At 40.1% G+C, this 7,178-nt stretch overlaps 1 long non-coding RNA gene across 1 annotated transcript; it reads left to right on the top strand.

Moving 5' to 3' along the window:
* The first annotated feature begins 1,769 nt into the window (after positions 1 to 1,769).
* On the top strand, positions 1,770 to 6,215 carry LOC137256025 (uncharacterized). Its single transcript, XR_010954542.1, has 3 exons — positions 1,770 to 1,906; positions 3,760 to 3,833; positions 5,946 to 6,215. It is a non-coding gene; the product is annotated as an uncharacterized lncRNA (long non-coding RNA).
* The last annotated feature ends 963 nt before the right edge of the window (positions 6,216 to 7,178 follow it).

Here is a 7,178-nt window from a genome sequence, read left to right as displayed (position 1 = left end):
AAGATCCCAAGCACACATGTGTCTCCGTCTAAAAATATCCATTTCTTCTTTAATTTATTTATTGGCATTTAAAAGATTCACATTTACTCACTTTCTTTCGTTCTGTATATCTTAATATATGTGTAAATTGTGGTTAATGTCATACATGTTTTGTTATCTATAAGTGAGTGAGTTTATTTCCACACGTTTCATCCAGGGAATCGAACCCGGGCCTTCGGCTACCCCACTGCACCTTGTTATCTGAAATTTGATACCGATCAAATGACAGAAATTACTAAAATCATTTAAAAGATAATACCTTAAAATAATAATAGTTGCATGAGTATGGATTGAAATATTTTCAAGATGTAAGTAAAATGAATACACACTAGGCATGACATACTGTGGTAAATGCCTACAGGTACAGCAGCACCCCCATGTGAAGCCTCATTCGTTATTACTCACTGTGATAATTATGTCACAGGTGACCACATGGAGGCAGACTTCCTGGTTTCTTTAGTCTCATTGCTCGTCAACGTCAGGAAGCTGCCATGTACATGGAATACAGCGAACCACTGAAACCTACTGACAACAGAGAACGAGTAAAAACTGTAACTGCCATCAATATAGTGAACAGTAAAAGAAACGCAAGTTTCGTTAAAATGAAGAATCATCAAGCAAGCTTTCATGTTCGTGTCTTCTATTTAAAGCCTTGACAAAAATGTTTCGTTTCTTTTGCTCTTCAATGTGATATTTTCATTCTCTTGAAAAACATTAGCAGAAAAGTGTTCGGTCAAAGGAACTGCCAATTTTGAAAGACTAGAATTCTCTCACATACAATGTTCTGTCGCATTTATGTAGAATGCGCGGAAACAATATTTTTATCTTCATTTAAATGACCTGAGAAAAACTTTTAAAGTATATACGGACCAATAAAATATGGTAAGAATAAATGTGTTATTAATCAGCCTAGTAACACATGGAGAAGTTTAAACCAAGCAATACTAAACATCGTCTTTCTTCAGACCGCAACCCTATTGCTTGAGTCCGGCAACAAAGCAAAGCAAAGCAAAGCAAAGCAAAGCAAAGCAAAGCCAATTGTTGTGTGGAGACATTGGAAGGTTATCAGGTTTCCTATTCAAGATTAAGAAGTGCTTTGATTGACACTCAATACCTCTGTTAGTGAGTTTCAGATTGACATGTAAAGTATGTGAGCGAAAGAATACAAAGTTTTCGTTATCCCCCGAAACAGATTTAATTGGGCACAAAAGGCGAAAGAATAATGTGTGTGAAGATCAGTGGTGACACCATGCGATTACTTCATATTATATATAATAATGTTCGATGTCTGTCACGTATGAGCCACTGATTTTTCTCTTACAAGTCGAGTTCATATTCTCTCGTCGATGTTTAACTTCATGGAGTGTCAGCTTTACGCGCGAGCCCACTTGCACAAACCGATTTTAACAGTGATTGCAACTCATTCTCTAACATAGGCTTAAGACTGTCTTAGACCTTAGACCACTTTGTGCAGGTGGGCTCTGAAATAAAACAGAGAATATTGGGTATTGTACATAGATGAAACCCACAAGCAGGGTTGTGGCCTGTCAAATATGAAAACATAATTATCTGGCCGAATCAGACCATGGTTGTGGGGTTTTGGCATGCATGTAGGTCCCATCTGCCTTCCAACACCAGACAGCTCGTGCCTCTTTAACATTTGGGGAAGACACAAGGTGGACTCCAACGAAGTGACAGCTTGACTCCTTGCCATGATGAAACACACACTGTTTTGGCACTTTTATGCAGACTAGTGTGGATTCCGCAAGGTCAAATTTAAAAGTTAGTTTCTTCACCATTGTCGCCCAAAGTGTGGTCTATTCCCTTGAGTATCCAGGCTTCTTTTGAAGTCAAAATTGGGATCAAGGTGAGTTTTAGATAACCCTGTTTATATGTTCAGACATGACAAACTGCGCGGGGTAGTTTTCTCTGTAGAACATCCCCCGAGGGATGTAAGAAAAATGTTGGTCTCCAGTTTAAGATGACCGAGTCGATACCAATGTATGACATCTGAGTCATCGTGTTCTGACAGTGTGGCGTCTTACAATTATATCGTCAGCATCAGCTATGCCTAGTCGGATTCCTTCCAGACAGTGTGCAAAATAACCCGCTCACCCGTGGCTAGTACAAATCCAGTCGGGCCAGTGAATCGTTGGTGAATTTTTGGCTCGCCAGTAAATTTTCATGAGAGCATTTGGTACATATATTCCAGCTCTTCGACTTGTTCAGATATAATACACTTTTAAATCATGCAAGATGATATCCTGCTAAAATCGCCCATCATATCAGCAGCTTAATGATGAAGCCCGTGAAATGATGACAATTTCGGTTTAGAATCTTTCAGGCATAGCTAGCCCGACTAGGGCACTGCTTACATACCGTTGTTAAACAGCGGGAATGATGCTGACAGAAGCATAAAATATATGCAACAGCTTCCCCTTTCAGTATAGTTCCTCATGGGTAAATCCAAGAAATAGGTGCTAAAGAATGTGAGCTAGTTTTAATTTTCAGCTCAGTCGTAAGATAGGTCTAAATTAAACTCAATTCTGATCTTGATCTTGTTTTGTTTGCGAATTATTGCACGCACGCACTTCTGCTGTTTACTGAGAAACTGAAGAAAACTAATGCCACCCAACTTTTTTTTTTTGTAGTGCACTGATTTACTCGCCGTCCCCTCGTGCTGTATCTTTCAGTTTTGAACTTATATCAACAAAACCTGAAAGGTGTTTGAATCAGCTTTGTTCTATACGTAACAATACTAAACTTTGCGTTGATTTATGGTGCTAGGTCTCCGTGGATCTGTCATTTCCACTGTACTCTTTATGTGCTCCAATGTACACATCTATAACAGTCTGACGCTTTCCATATTTTTAGATTCATCTTAATCTTCATTAAATTGTATAAGAGAAATTTACTGTATAGCAGACAGCACGGGATAGCGTTCCTGAAAATGACCGGAAAATATCCTTAGACTGATTTTGTCGGTTGTCCTTTTCGGTTTTCGAAACACTCGGTCTAGTCTGATTTTCAGTACTTCCTTCATAACTTTCATTCCCTGCTATTTGACCCTATCGACAGATAATCTAGATTAGACATTTTTGTCGTCATAGTTCCATTAGTGTCCATATCAATACTTCATACTGAGCGAAGAAATAATTTTCGAAATCTGACCTCCCTAATTTGCATAGGTATCCGTATATGACCCCAACGGATACCGAAAATATCCGTTGGCTTTATCCACACTCCGACTTAGCATAACATCACTGCCACAGGCTAATTTGCATATCACGTGACCGGACATTTCTCTTGTTTGTAAACAAATGCAGATATTCATAAATAAGCTGAGACTGGCATAACGGAAGCGATACGACGAGGTTTTTATATTGTTTTACACTGTTACGAAAATGTTCTGCAACTGCGTCAGTAGGGTTTATGACAATACATATTTATTTTTCAAACCGGCTTCATCCTTTGCTCCCCATTAGTCTTCGATGACAGCACGTGGAGCCGTATAACCCATGTAAACAAAGGATCGCGGCGCAAATCGGAAGAATGTTACACGTTTTAGGATAGTTTCTCAGTAATAAGATTATCGTGCCGTAGATGCATCCAGGGCATAGTGGAGATTTATCGGAACGTATATGCTGGAGATGTCGAGCATGGTTCTGAAATACTTCTGCATATTGTCATATATGAGTGTGATCGTTCTTCTGTTTACAGAACCTTGGGTGTCGCAATGGGGAGTGTTTCACTGGTCGTGGTAACATGCCTGTGCATCGCCATCATGGCAACAGGTTCGTTTTCATTGTCAGTATGTACTTGGAAGCATATAACATGTCATATATGCCAAGCGTGTAAAATGACGTGGGTCCTGCTATATTACTAATTGTTTTATTGTTTTACGTCCAAAAGTTTCTGGTGCAAAAGGGACGTTGGGTAATCCAGTGGTTAAAGAATTGGCTGGTCCAGGGTTCAATTCCTTACATGGATACACTGTGTGAGGCTCATTTCTGGCATTCCCCGTCGTGATGTTGCTGGAATATTGCTAAAAGAGGCATAAAACCATACTCACTCACTCACTGTGATACACGATGTCAACCCCATGCCATTTCGAAAACAAATAAAACAAAGACTGAATACCGGGACGTGCATATGTTATTTAGGAGATAAACATCATGTGTTGGCCAATTTCCGGGTGTTATTGAGTATTTGAAGCACGGGAATGCATTTGGAACCGACAGCGTCCGCCGGAGGTTTCAAACGAAATATTTCCGTGCTTCAAATACTGAATAACACCCGGAAATTAGCCAACACATGATGTTTATCGACATTGTAAACAAAAAAGGTAAACCAAAGGGGTTTTACTGTCTGCACTCGTTTACATCGAGTAGGGGTACAGCAGTGAAGTGTCATCAGCTGGCCGTTTCAGCTGGTTCCCATGGTAGCATCTGGAGTTGCTCATTTGTGACGTCATTCTACCTTTACGTCACAATATGATTTGAATGACGTCACCACTGTTGATGACACAACAAAACAATTGTTTACGTGTTAATACGCAGTGAATAGTCTTGCAGGTTCCAGGAATCTAATACCATTTGATCATGTTTTTCAACAGATTACAGAACACAGTGACTTTTGGTTTACAATGTTTGTTAACTGAGTTTTGTTTTACGCCGCACTCAGCAATATTATAGTTAACAATACGGCGGTTGTTTGTTAACTACCACAAACACATTCACCAGAGCACAGTTTTACTCAGGCTTTTTCACCTCATTTAGAGGTCGTTCCACCCCAGCAACAAAATCATTATTATTTTCAGCTGTAAATTTGTTTCATTATGTTAATCATCTAACGTGTCATTCAGTATATTCGTATCAGTTCACATATGTTGTGCTGGATCGAATGAAGTCCTTCAGTGATAGCAGGAATTCTTGCTTGGACAGGAATGAACTTGTTGATAGTTTCCTGTCTGTGTACTGTGTCAACAACATAGGAAGCTGTTCTTAGGTCTTTGGGAATTGGTTTCTATTGGTTAGGGGTCAAACAGCCCCTTAGGGAAACTACTTAGGGTGCAACGGAACTCCACTTACTACGGGCTGCCACAAGTGCGGACCTTTAAAACAACGTACTCTTTCGAGGTAGCTGCCGAAATTAATTGTCGTTAACATCTGTTGGGTTTTAGAATTATATTACAAAATTAGTGTTGTTACATATACCCTACCTGTTGAAGGGAAGAGACTGAACTGGCTCATAATTAATTTTATCGCCTCCATTATTGGAGAGTGAAATGTCAACGGTCAGATCCCGCTGTTGGTACTTGTTATCATTCAACCAAGCCAGAGCACATTTAACGGGAAGAAACATGAACTGGTCGGACTCGGAGTATAATATCTCCGAAAGGAAAGTCCATGAAGGTCACATGCAATGCTACACTAGCTGACATCTTAATGAGCAAACATCCGTGAAGATGGGTTTAGAATAGCTCTTCAGTAACCAATGCTTGTTGTAGGAAGCGACGGGTGTCAGGATTGCTGATTTCGTTGGTCATCGTATCCCAGTTTTGTGGATCAGTTGATTGTTTGGCCCAGACATGATTTTTTACAGACTGCCACCATATGGCTTGAACGTTGCTGAATTCACCGTTAAATAGACCGGCTAGCCAACTTAATGCATACAAACATCCACATACATGTATGCACAAAGCTACGTCTCGTTTTGCCATGAATGACTCCGTCGTTAGAGCGAGTAATATGATAATATCACTACTTGAAACTCTACTGGATACCATTTACAATGTGTTTGCAAACCCTGACAACTGCAACTTAAGAGCGACTTGAAACTACGAAATTTCCACTTACGGATATAGAATGCTGTGCAATATTAAAGGACGTTTATTTATTTTGCAGGAGGTCAAGGTCAACGACCCACGGCGCGACCTCTTGCCCCTCCTCCCCCGCGGCCATTTTACCAGTCGGCACCCAGTAACTTCTTTGAAGGCTGGATGATGATGGACTTTATGAATGGTGGAGAACTGTTTTCATTCCGTCGGCGTTGACAGTATTACAAAACAGTGTCAAGCATCCTTTAAATGATTAAGCGGTTCAGAAGTTTGTACTTTTATTAATAAAGGTGTCGTGTGTTTTTTTCTCTCTCTGATAAATAAAAAATCAATACTTTTTTTCTTGTCCTCGATGTTTTGTCGTAGATAAGGTAGACAATGAAGTATACACATATTTTCCGTAGGATCGGTGTATCATATTCTTGATTAAAAGGATGGATGTCGGGTTGGTGGAAATATTTTTATTTAGATTAGTGCTTAAAATGAGTCCCTACTAAAAGTAAATATGCAAGCAATATCAAAGGTGGGTCCTTTAACTGAGTTACATGTACATGTGAGATAATGAGGTTTTCATTCATATGGGTCTGGAGCTGTTTATGACTGGTTAAACGGAGCACCAGTACCACCATTAAAGCACAGGTTCATGTCGATATACGCTAACAATGAGTTCGATAATCCGTGGTCTCTCTGCAGCCAACTTGAAATTGTTTAAACACCTCTAACACAAACCTTACCCAGTCACCCACAATTCGTTTCGAATTAGGAGGTAACCCTTTGGTGTTTGAATACGGGGGCCGTCTCACCATAGATCCTACTATTATAGTCAAGAATACTAGATTTGAATTAGTAGATGACAGCTTCATGCAACAAATCAGGTCTTTTTAGAAACAAATCCTGCCTAAGATGGTGTTACATGCTGAAGCAGAAAACTCAGCCCCAAAGTCTTTACGCAAGGGAATTCGTGCAAAGACATTACAAAGGCAGTACATGTACGAAAGCAAATTCTTCTCCTTTTGGCCATCCATGGACTCATCCAGCACTATAAAGGGTGGGGTGAATAATTTTGTCTATGGTATCCTGATTTCTTGTAGACACAAGTACACCCCGACGACCCTCCACACCCATACACACACACCAATGTGCACAGACAGACAGTGTACACACACACCAATGTGCACAGACAGACAGTGTATACACACACCAATGTGCACAGACAGACAGTGTACACACACACCAATGTGCACAGACAGACAGTGTACACACACACCAATGTGCACAGACAATGTACACACACACCAAT

Source organism: Haliotis asinina, chromosome 11, assembly GCF_037392515.1.
Source record: "Haliotis asinina isolate JCU_RB_2024 chromosome 11, JCU_Hal_asi_v2, whole genome shotgun sequence".
NCBI classification, from domain to species: Eukaryota; Metazoa; Mollusca; class Gastropoda; order Lepetellida; family Haliotidae; genus Haliotis; species Haliotis asinina.
This window is presented reverse-complemented; position numbering and strand designations above follow the sequence as displayed.